This window comes from Triturus cristatus, chromosome 6 (genome assembly GCF_964204655.1).
Source record: "Triturus cristatus chromosome 6, aTriCri1.1, whole genome shotgun sequence".
NCBI classification, from domain to species: Eukaryota; Metazoa; Chordata; class Amphibia; order Caudata; family Salamandridae; genus Triturus; species Triturus cristatus.
The window spans coordinates 97,637,393-97,650,225 of NC_140589.1; the positions used below are offsets into that span (position 1 = coordinate 97,637,393).

The 12,833-nt window shown below is 48.7% G+C and overlaps 1 pseudogene; it reads right to left on the minus strand.

Annotated features, from left to right (window-relative positions):
- Positions 1-886: 886 nt before the first annotated feature.
- Positions 887-12,833, minus strand: part of LOC146813823 (uncharacterized) — a 74,106-nt pseudogene continuing 62,159 nt past the window's right edge.

A 12,833-nucleotide genomic window follows, 5' to 3' on the forward strand; every position in this document is an offset into this window, starting at 1 on the left:
ATCTGATAATGAGAGGAAACAAGCGGCCGTGCCGCCGCGAAAGTGATCATGATCGCGATAAAACATCAAAGTGGCCGTGCGGCCGCGAAAGTGAAAGTAATCGCAGTCAAGCGCGGCACACGCGCACATGCACAGTAGCTCTAGGCTGGCCTGGTAGCACTTTTTAGAGCCCTCTCAATAAGTCTCGCCAGACAAGCGCATGCGCTGGGTCAGGCGAGACCTAAAAAGCACGCTACGTGAGTGGAATTCCAAAAACATGAATCGCGCTGGAAATGGAACGGCATGTGCGTGGCTGCTCTTCTCCTGGCTATACTCCAGGGGAATCAGCTTTTAAAACAAGGAACTCATGGCAGCAGCCACACTTGCATTTGTGAAGATCTGTTCTTAACCAGATCTGAAAGTAAATAGAAAACATGAAGGGAGGAGGTGCCATCACATGTTACAGTGTAATCGCCAAACAAAACAATCCCTTAGTGAAATCGCCAGCGAGGGAGCTAAGCCCACAAAGGAGGAACATTCAAGCAAATGCACCAGCCAGTAACAAGCCAGCATTTGTAATTGACCCAGATACCAGCCAATGGCAAGTGGTGGGTGTGCCAAGCCACACAGAATAGATAACAGGTCGATCAAGCTCGACCTAAAAATTATGTTAGCAGAATGCTGGAAGACAGGGTTAAAACGAGATGGGAGGCTAGTAAACTCCCTCATATTGAATATGGAGAAAACTGTAGTAAACTACTAGCCTTGAAAGCCAGAATAGATCTAGTGAGGAATTTTGTTGGTGAGATGAAATGCAAGGACACTGGGATAGTGGTAAAAGATAGTGAAGAGATCGAGGATGGTTTCCGAAGTTTTTTTGAAAATGTATGTCAAGAGGATTTGGAGGTTACAGAGGAGGGGGTGAAGAGTTGGTTGCATCAAGATGACTTGGAAACCTTAAACGAGAAAAATAACATTTTTAAATAATAACATAAGCCTCCTGGAAGTTAAGTACGCAAATAAGGCTGGTAAACAAGGCAAGGCAGCAGGCCCAGATGGCCTTCCCCATAAGGTATTTTAAGCTTATCTGGATCTTTGTTGCCAATCCTGGTGAAATTATTCAGTGAGATATTAAAAAAAGGGTTAACTGCTCCTATCACATGGAATGATGGTATAATTACATTAATCTTGAAACTGGGGAAATGTGCAAGAAATTGTGAATCATATAGAGCTATATCACTGTTAAACTGTGATTACAAAATATTTGCCAAGGTCTTAGCTGAAAGGCTCAATGGTATTGTAAGGGAACTTCTTTTTTTTTTTTAAATCATTTTATTAACAAAGCTCAGGAAAATTGCGGACACAGTATGCATAATCAGGGTTACATGACAAGCAGACACTACTGTGCAGAGATAATACAATTCACTGAAGCATAGGTGGCAAACAACACCCCCGGCATGGATCATGATCTCATGTCCATCCTCTATATTTCCGCCAACGCCCAGATTTTTCCCCACTTCTTAGCGGCCCCCCTACTTTTGTACACCGTTTCTTCTGCGCGTTGGCACCAGTCCAGGTCTCGCTTCCACTCCTTCAATGTCGGAGGCAGAGGTGCCCCCCCACTTTCTGGCAATGTTCCTTTTGGCCACCCCTGCCACAAGAGCCAGCCACAGTGTGTGGACCAGTTAGCGTCTGTTGTGATCATCAATAGTAACCACTTTGCGTTGAGGGGGATTGTCTCACCCACCACCCTGGACATGACCTCTACAACCCCGCGCCAGTAGTGGACAATCTCAGGTCATTCCCATAGGATATGCATGAATGTTCCCTCCCACTGACATCCCCTGGCACACCTTGCATCTTTGATCTTGCCCCATGAATAAAGGCTTGTGCGAGGATAGTATGTGTGATGCAATATTTTGAGTTGGACTAATCTAAAGCGGGGGCACATCGCTATTTCTCTGGGACTCTGAATCGCCTCCTGCCTTTCCTCTTCATCAAGGGGCCCCAAGTCCTTTTCCCAGGTGTCACAAAGGGTCGCCAGGGGAGTTCGGTACATTGAAGGGAACTTATTCTTGAGGACCAGAAAGGTTTCTTAAGAGGAAGAACATTGTATGAATTGACGTATGGCTTAATTGGTTCTTTAGATCTCGCTACCACATATATGACCCCTTTGGCAGTAATAACTTTAGACTCTACAAAAGCGTTTGATCGAGTAAACTGGGTATTACTGCAAGCCATGATGAAATCCTGCAATCTAAGAGGTAGATTTTGTAGGACACTTTCTTTAATTTATCACTCCCAGTGAGCCAAAGTTCTAGTAAATGGAAATTTGATCCTCTCCTTCAAAATAACTAGAGGCACAAGACAAAGCTGGTCCCTGTCTCTGCTATTATTTAACTTATCATTGGCAAGAAAAATCAGAAAGGAAATGGGCATACCCCCTTTCAGGTGTAATGACTGGGAAAAGAACGAAGCTCTGTATGCAGATGATCTTATGATCTATACATCAGATCTACAAGCTACACTTCCAATAATTGCTAGGTTGACCTCAGACTTTGACCAGGTAGCTGAATATACTGTTACCAACGTAAAAACAGAAATGATGACCTGGAATATTAAGGGAGGAAATGAGCAGGTAAGGAATGAGATGATGTTATATAGTTGTCAAAATACAGACATTGTGAGACTCTCGGAGGAGAATTTAATAAAAATTAAGAAAGAGGTATGCAATTTGATGTTGAGTTGGTCTCACCCTTAGCTATATTTGGTAGGGCAAATTTGGTTAAAATGGTTATTTTGCCAAAGTTCACTTTTTTATTTAATGCAATACCACTACCATTTAAGATTGAGTGGTTAGATAAATTACAAAGGAAGATTACCAGCTTCATTTAAGCTTCAAGCCTTCACGTATAGCATGGAAGAAACTACAGAGAAATAAAGAAAAAAGGTGGTCTAGCTCTTCCAGATTTGCGATACTATGCTTGGGCGTTCCTGATGCAGAATGGGAAAATGTTACTTGATAGCCCGGATAGTTCAGAAATAGATAGAATGTTTAGAGCTATGTTGAAAGACACTAGGGGCGGTGACTCCGGCTTCATGTACAAATGTGGCAAACCCAAGTACTATAAGAAGGCGAGACTGAAAGTTTTGCAGTGCATGGCGGATATATGGCATTGCATCAAGAAAATAACAAAAATTCCCTACTTCAGGAGTTGCCCCTATTTGGGAGCCTTCGGGCTGTCCTGAATGGTCTATGGATGAATTAGCGCTTCCACTAAAAGAGGCTGGCTTTCAGAGATGGGGTCATTTAGTCGAAGATGGTAAGCTGATTAACTTGCGATGAGCTCTGTGAGTTAGCGGGTAATAGTCTCACAATTCAAAATCTTCAAATAAAAAGCTGGTTTCAGACTCTTTTTAACTTTGTTTTTATTATTATTGTTGTTGTTATAATTACTGTATACATTACATTTATACACGTTTGTGTCACCTTATGTTAGAATCCGGATTCCCTGGGTGACACAGGTGAGTACCTGGGACAAACAGGGGGTCCTTCTTCCAGTCAGGGAAAGGGGGGTACACTCTAACAATAACCCCTGCTCACCCTCTAGGTAGCTTGGCGCGAGCAGACAAGGCGTTATCTTAGGCGTAATGGTTAAGCATTTGTGATCACATACAACAATCCAATGTTACCCCCAAAATTGGATTCCACATTGGGTGTATCAAAAATATACTTTGTTTATAGAATTCAGGATTATCACAAGACCCAATAACGTGTAAGCGGGCCCACAATATTACTTGGCAAAAAGAGTTCTCAGTTCAGCGTATTGTTACAAGGTCCGTGCACTTCGTTCCCGGTTCGGGTGGGGAGCGGGTCTCACTCGCTCTGCGGGCGCTCCAAAGGGGGAGCGTGCACCTCGAGGTGCGATCGGGCACAGTACCTTTATCTTTGGGGAGTTGGCGCAAAGGCTGCGCAGCAGTCAGTGCGATCTCGGATGCAGGGTCGTCCTGGCGATGCGTACTACGGTACTCGGCGACCTTGGGCGTTGCAGGCTCAGGGGACGGACATCCGGGGGCACTTTCCAGCGGGTTGCAGCGTTCGCCCCGTGCCGGTGATGGGTAACTTGAAGATCACGCTGCGGGGCACAAACACTCGTACGCTCCTCACAGGGGAGACGCACGGGATCACCACACGCGCCGCGACTTTCCCCACAGCAGAGGGAAGGCGCGTACGCAGGCAGATGTGGTTCGTTAGGGGAGTGAAGCCGTACGGTCACAGTCCTTCCGTTACGGTGTGAGTTGCGACTCGTAGGGGCCAATAGTCACTATGCTCAGGCGGGGTGAGACCCTCCTTTGCGATACGAGCTACGGCTCGTAGAGGGGCCACAATCACGTTGTTCGGGCCGGACAGCGGGTGCAAGCTTCAGGGAAGTACGCTTCGTTCGGGAAGCGCATGCAACAGTTCTCTTCCAGATTCCAGGGAAAACGGTTCGTTTTCCTGCTCTCTCACACGGCGGTGAAGTCCACTGGTCCTGGGACTTCGTTCAGGGTGCAAGCTCAGCTCAAGCCCTTGGAGATCTTAAACAGCACAAGTTGAAGCAAAGTTTATCAGCAATCTTTCTCCTCTCCTTCAGTAGCAGGGCAACCACTGCAGGCCAATCCCCCAGGTCAGGGACAGTATTCCTCCCACAGCTTTCCTGGTTCCTTCTCCTCAGGCAGAGGTTCGTCTTGTAGCAGGATCTAATTTCTTAGGAGCAGGGATCCTACATTTATACTACATTTCTTTTGTTCTTCCAGGCCAGGGGGGGCCCTTGCCTAGTTCAGTTCAGTTCTGGAGCACTTTGTTTACGCGATGCAGGCTGCTTCATTCAAGGTGCAGGGCAGAGTCATCAGACGCTCCACAGGGGGCGGAGCCGGCATTGTGGTGGCAGAGCATAGTCCTATTCAGAGCCCAGGTGCGCTCCTCCCACCCATCTACCTGCCAATCGTCCTATTCTCCACCAGGCTACCTAGCCCTGCCCATCTGGGTTTCCCCAGGCCTGTCACTCACGCAAGCCAGACAGCAGATACACATCACGCAGAGGCGGGCTGAAATGGTTAGGCAAGCAAAGGCCAGCTTTCTAAAAGCAGCATTTGCAAACGCGGAATATTAAAATAAACCTTACTAAAAGGTGTACCTTATTATTCTGAGTTCAGGCATACTAAACTCGATCTTCTACCATGTTCCCTGGGCCTGTTAGGATCATAGGATGTAACAGTCTTAACAGCCCATTCTGGCCTATGAGAATAGGGTAGCCTTACAATAGTGAAAAACGAAAATGACTGTAATTCACTATTAGGACATGCCACACACATCAGGGCTTGTCCTACCTTATGCTTACAATGCAACCTGCCCTGGGGCCTACCATAGGGGTGACTAATATGAAGTTAAGGGAAGGTTTTAGGGACTGGCAAGTGTGTGCACTTGCCCAGTCAGCATGTCAGTACCAGACTGCACGCAGGCTCTGCAATGGCAGACCTTAGATACATTTTACCAGGCCGCTTCTGTGGGTGGCACAACCAGTGCTGCGAGCCCACCAGCGGTATTTGTATTTACACGCCCTGGCACTCCTGGTGCACTTTACTGGGGTCTGATAGTAAACCAAATAAGCCAATCATGGAATCCAACCAACATATACATTTTACATAGGGAGCACTTGCACTGTGGCACTGGTTGGCAGTGGCACAGTGCTCTGAGCGGCCAACACCATAACAACACATGAGGCACAGCGACAACAAGTGGAAGGGAGACTCACGCCAAGGTGCCAGGTCTAACACCTTACAAATTGAGTCTTTGCGTAAACACTTAACACGTGTGGCGTTCCTTATTTCCAGCATCATCCGCTTTTACCGACTCCAGTTGTAGATCCTTAGCATATTGTCTTTACATACCAGTGTAAACAATGAGCTATTAAATAAAAACATATACATAACTCTAAACAGTGCACAACACTGCCTGGAACATTTACATTAAATCTATGCGCCGTTGCATGCCCTACATTCATGAATTATCTTTTGCGTCATAGCAGCCCACCCAACTGTGACTACTATTCTTAGCATATACCCTGGAGTCCCGTATCTTCCAGTATGCAGAGACCACCATCTAGATAGTGTGTGTTGATGCTTGGGGGCCGTGTATATATATCAGAGCAAAGAGAGTGAACGGATTGCTAGAGAGAAGGGTGGGGCCAGGGGGAGTGAGAGGGGAAAACAGCATGTCCGACACCCATGCGCAGAAACTCTCATAATGAGCAGACAAGCGTCTCCCGTCTACCTGCGTGCTATAAGCTAGTAGCTATTGCTCAGCTGCTATCCGTCACAGGCTCATTCCCCTGTGTCTCCAATCGATCAAGCCAGTTCGCGCATAAATCAGCCAATATTGCATCCCACGTCTCTATTAGCTGTTTACGCAGTCCTGTGGCATCTTCTCGACGAAGCGCCACAGTCTCCGATTGCGCCCAGCAGAGTAAGGATTGATACCAAGCTAATGCTATTGGGGGGACAGGACACTTTCAACTACGCATAAGTAAACATTTGGCAACTATAAGGTCCAAATCTATGAACCTAGAAGTCACTTTGTGCCCTTTGGGTCTCTGGAATAACCCCAGAATAACACCTCTCATGACCAGTCCAGGGTGCGTTCCGTGCACTGGGCCAGACAGTTGGTGACGGTTCCCCAATTTGTTTGAACAGTAGGGCATGACCAAAGCATATGTAGTAGATTCGCGTCAGTCTGCGCACATCCTGCACACACAGTATCAGCTCGACCAAAATACCTATTTATACATTCCGACGTCTGGTAGGCTCTATGGACAACGTAATATTGAATAAGGCGAATTCTGATGTCGTGTGCGATTCGCGTGGGACTCTCAAGTATCCTGTCCCAATCCCTGTCTATGGTCAGTCGCCCAAGGTCTGCATCCCAGCGGGCTCATATGGGCAGCAGGCTTGGTTATGTGTGGATTCTGAGGGACTCCGCAAAGACTTGATCAAGTGAAGACCTGTGCCCAGCTTGTGTAGGTATTGAATAGTTAAGTGAGTGGGGTGTTCTTGCGTCATGTCACCGCACAGCACGCTAAGTGCATGTGTCACTGTGGCATGTAATAGAAACTGACCATGCGGGAAGTCCGAGCTCTCATCTAGATCTGCGAACGGGAGGACTTGACCATCATTATACAGATCACCTAACGTTTGTATACCATCCTCCTCCTAGTGCACCAGCTCCACACTCGCTACAGCCCTAAGCCTCCTGGGTGTACCTAGTATAGGGAATGATGGGGCATATGGCACTACATTGCACGTAATGCGCAGGCTTCGTCGATAACAATGATATGCCACATTGACCAGCAGCTGCGTAGGCACACCTCCCACTCGACCCGGATGAAACAATGCGACGATTTGGGGATGGGTGAACCCGGGCATCTGCTCTGCTGTGTCCTTAAGGTGGTGCGCGCTGAGCCAGCGTGCTTCCCATTGAAGCTGGGCAGCTAGATAATATTGCTCCATGTTGGGTAGAGAGAGTCCGCCCTGCGTGGTCAGCGGGTACATCTTAGCCAAGGACACTCTGCTTCGCGATCCGTGCCATATAAATTGTCTCATGTCAGATTCCACGTTTTAAAAAAAGGGCGGCCTAAGGTGTAATGGTAAGTTTGTGAAATAATAAAGGAGATGCGGCAGGACCACCATTTTTAACAATGCGATCTTGCCCATGACCGCTAATGGCAAGGGGGTACAGAAGGACATCTGAGCCTTGACCGTGTGTCTCTATATATGAGGGTCCCCAAATATCGAAATGCTTCAGGCTGCAAGTGCACAGCCCTGCCATTGACTACTAAGTGGGGGTCAGGAGTTAACCCTACAAACGGATACAGACATGACTTTTCCCAATTGACCTGTAACCCCGACGCGAACCAAAGAAGAGTGGCTTCAATTTCTCCACACAGTTGCATCATATCCCTGAGGTATAGTAACAGGTTGTCCGCATATAGTGAGACCGCATGTATGCCGTCCCCCAATGGGATTCCCCAGTCATCTTGTGTGACATGGAGCACCTCAGCCAGTGGTTCAATGGCAAGTGCAAATAACAGTGGGGAAAGCGGACAGCCCTGTTGTGTGCTGCGTTCTGTGGGGACCGATGCTGATAAGTATGGGCCCATCTTTACCCTGGCTGTGGGCTGCGTGTAAAGCAATTTAACGAGGCCCAGGAAGACCTCTTCCAGTCCATACCTGAGCAATGCAGATAACAGGAACTCCCACTCTAAGGTGTCCAACACCTTCTCCAGGTCAAGCACGAGGTATCCGGCATGCACCCAATTATCCCCAGCGTAGCCCGCCACCCGAAAGAAGCGACGCAAGTTTAATGATGTGCTGCGAGCTGGCACAAAGCCATTTTGGTCCGCGTGCACTAGCTGCGCCACCAAGGGGGCCAACCTATTTGCTAGTATTTTGGCCAACACTTTATACTCAGGGGTCGATTCCGATCCTGTATATTATTTTTACGTACGACTCGTATCCGTAATTATTTCCGTACGAATCGTACAAGTCCCGTCCGACCCGTGAAGTACAATTCGTCCATGAAAAATACATATGGATCGGTCCAATCCATACGAATGGGATCGGGAAAAGTTGTACGAGGCGGACCGGGACACTTTTCCGTACGAATCTTAAAAATACAGTCCGACCGTACAAGTACGATCCGGACCGGCTTTCCGATTTACGAACCGTACGGAAAACGTCCCGTACACAGGGAATGACTTTACCCGCTACGAAGCGAACTTTGTACGACTCGTATCCCGGGAAAAGTTGTTCCCGGGGTGCGAGTCGTACAGGGGTACGAGTCGTATAGACACCCCCCATGCATATGTACGCACCTTACAACAACATCGCCTATGTACCCACCGTACATACGCAATGTTGGTGTACGCACTGTACATACGCAATGTTGGTGTACGCACCGTACATACGCAATGTTGGTGTACGCACCGTACATATGCAATGTTTGGGTACGCATCGTACATACACAACGCATGGGGTGTATGCCTGTATGACTCGTACCCCTGTACGAGTCGCACCCCTGGGAACGTGTCGGAGTACGACTCGTACCGCGGAGAACGTCGCATATGACCGAGTCGGACACACAAAAAAGCAGAAGCAAATACAACGAAATGAGTCGTACTGAACCACGGACACTGTAAAACAGCACAAAGAGGGTCTATTCGACTCGCACAACACCACAAAACACGTCTACAGTGCACAAAACATGAAAATGACTCACCTGGCCACATCCAAACAGGCAAACAGAGGGGCAAATTCACAACCACCCCTTATAACACACCCACCAAAAATTCAAACTGAGGCCCACCCACAAATGGACCAATAAAAAGGACCCACACACAAACCATGAGCCTTTGCAACAGACTCACTGCAGCTAGAGAGCACACACCAACTGCACCCATCCACCTTAACATATACACCTTCACACAACCTCCTTCACACATACCCCCTCTTCACATTCCGACCCACACCTTCACATTCAGACCCACACACCCACAACCATCCACACCCTCACCCCACACCATGCCCACAGACAAGAATCCAAAGTTCACAAGGGAGTAGCTGGAGATCCTTGTCAATGAAGTCATCAGAGTCGAGCCACAGCTGTTTGGAACAGAGGATCGTTGATAGGGTGAATGCTGTTGCACCCATCAGAAGGACCAGGACTGAATGCCAAGCCAGGTGGTACGATCTGCGGAGGTCAGTCAAGCGAAAAATGAATGACGACTACGCCCAGAGCAACATCACTGGAGGTGGTGGGCCCAGCAGACCAGTACATTTCCATCCCTGGGAGGAGAAGGTGATGGCCCTGCTTCTGCCGGTGGGAGTACATGGACTTCAAGGACTTCCAGAGCCTGGTGAGTACACAAACAACTTATGTAACATGAGGGTAATGGCATCCACACCCCAGCTACACAAAATGCACGCAACTACCCCCAAGCCCTCACCGGCCAGAACCACAGTCAAAAACAACGCTAATGCCACTAACATGTGTATGCCCCATTGAGAAAGCAAGGCCATGCTATGTCCCATGCTACACGAAGCACTAACCCAAGAATGGATGTCCGGTATGCTGGGAGGCTGGGTGTCACAAATCGCACTGTTGAACTCCAAATCAGACACAATTGCCCTCATCCCATATGGGCCAGGTACATACCCATGCACCATGCGCAATGCACAGGGATTGGGAAAGTACTGACAAGATAGCTGACACTTGGCCCTGGTGTAGGCAGCACAAGGCCCTCCTGTGACCAGTGCAAACACAAACACCAAGACAACAAGGTCAGATATCTAGGACAGGAACTCACACTCACTGTCATGGCAGCATGATTCATGGGGGGACAGCTACATCACCTGGGAGCCCCAGTGCCAAATCACACTACACCCACCAGCAGGCCCTGTCACACACAGCCCTTACACAAGCAGACACCCCCGGGACAGGCAATGGATTTACCCACTGTCACAATGGACATGTAACACAACAAGACCAATACATAGCCGAAGAAGCATCCAAGCCAAAAATCTACATGTCAAAGACTCAGGAGAACATATCAATCTGTCCCCCGCAACATACCCATCCACAAGTGAACATTGAGGAGAATGCTAGGCACATACAACTACCTGGAGGAATAGTGCCAACTTGAATGTGTATGAAACATTGGTTGTTGCATGAAACAGCATTAACTTGATCCCACCGGCAGCGACACCTCTCAACACTCCGCAGATGACCCCGACCAACCTGGACCCTCTGGGGTCCAAGCCCCTGCAGCACCTGGTTCAGGAACATCTGTGCCAACCACCACCCCCATTCCTGCCACATCCCAGGAGACACAGAGGAGCCGTGCCCGCAGTGAACAACTGAGCCAGTCTGACCAGGAGGGACAAGGTGCCCTGGGTACCCAGGAGGAGGCAGACAACACCGCCACTGCCATCCCTCAGGGGTCCCGTAGACCCGATGTGCCCACAACGGCAGCCCAGACTCGTGTGGGCAGGGGTGGTGGGAGGGTAGGCAGGCGGAGGCGAGAACCTGACCAGCCAGCTGAAGGGACCGGTATGTCACACATAGACAACATCATGGACGCATATGGGCGTGACACCAGGGAGTTCAGCCAGGTAGTGGGGACCCTCACAGAGATAAAGGGGACCATCACAGAGATGAAGAACCAGCAGGCCGAGCAACACGCCAGTCAACATGAACACCAAGGACGGATGGAGGCAAGACTGGTTGAGCTCCTGGCGGTGCAAAGGGACATAAGCCATTCACTCCGTCGGATCGCCGACAACATGGGCAACCCTACCTGTGCCACCAGGCGAAGACCATCACCAGCCACAGGGAGGGAGGAGGATTCGTCCGACGGAGCGTCCCAAGCATCGTCAAGGCCTGCATCTGAGGGTCCCCCGAGGAAGGTGGGTCGTCCACGGAAAAGACCGTGAGAGGCAGCGGCCCATCCACATCTCCCAGTTCACCTGGCCTGGCACCTGGCCTTCATGTGCGACAGCATCACCTCATTGACTGACATCATCTGCCACATGGACTTGCTGGTCCCAGTCTGACCAATGATGCCAAACACTGTGGTCTGGACTCTGCTGACTTCAAATGCCAAGGATCCCATCTCCCCCTGTGAACTTTGGGTTCTATGGTCCCTGTATTGCACCTTTTTCTTTGCACAAATCACGCCCCAGACCTATAATACAAAAAAGAATAATTGAAATTTTATGTTGCAGTCATTTAGCATGGGTCCACAACATACGTGTGGGGATATGTCAAAGTATGCCTGAGTGTGGAACTAACTCCAGCCATCCATACACTGGGATCTGAGTCCGGTCGAGGACACACATGGGTCACAATGTATAATCAAATACAGACATGGAGCCCAATACTCACCCGTGATGGCCTCAAGCTGCTGAGGGGGGGCTTGCAATACTGCTCGAACAGACCAATTTGGAAGAGTATTGTTAGACCTGGCACCTTGGCGTGAGTCTCCCTTCCACTTTTTGTCGCTGTGCCTCATGTGTTTTTAGGGTGTTGGCCGCTCAGAGCACTGTGCCACTGCCAACCAGTGCCACAGTGCAAGTGCTCCCTATGTAAAATGTATATGTTGGTTGGATTCCATGATTGGCTTATTTGGATTACTATCAGACCCCAGTAAAGTGCACCAGGAGTGCCAGGGCGTGTAAATACAAATGCTGCTGGTGGGCTTGCAGCACTGGTTGTGCCACCCACAGAAGCGGCCTAGTAAAATGTGTCTAAGGTCTGCCATTGCAGAACCTGCGTGCAGTCTGGTACTGTCATGCTGACTGGCAAGTGCACCCACTTCCCAGTCCCTAAACCTTCCCTTAACTTCATATTAGTCACCCCTATGGTAGGCCCAAGGGCAGGGTGCATTGTAAGCATAAGGTAGGACAAGCCCTGATGTGTGTAGCATATCCTAATAGTGAATTACAGCAATTTTCGTTTTTCACTATTGTAAGGCTACCTGCTCCCATATGCCAGAATGGGCTGTTAGAATTGTTACATCCTATGATCCTAACAGACCCAGGGAACATGGTAGAAAATCGAGTTTAGAATGCCTGAACTCAGAATAATAAAATACATCTTTTAGTAAAGTTTATTTTAATATTCTGTGTTTGCAAATACCACTTTTAAAAAGTTGGTATTTGCTTGCCTAACCATTTCAGCCCGCCTCTGCTATGATGTGTATCAGCCTGTCTGGTTTGTGTGAGTGACAGGGCTGGGGAAACCCAGAGGGGCAGGGCTAGGT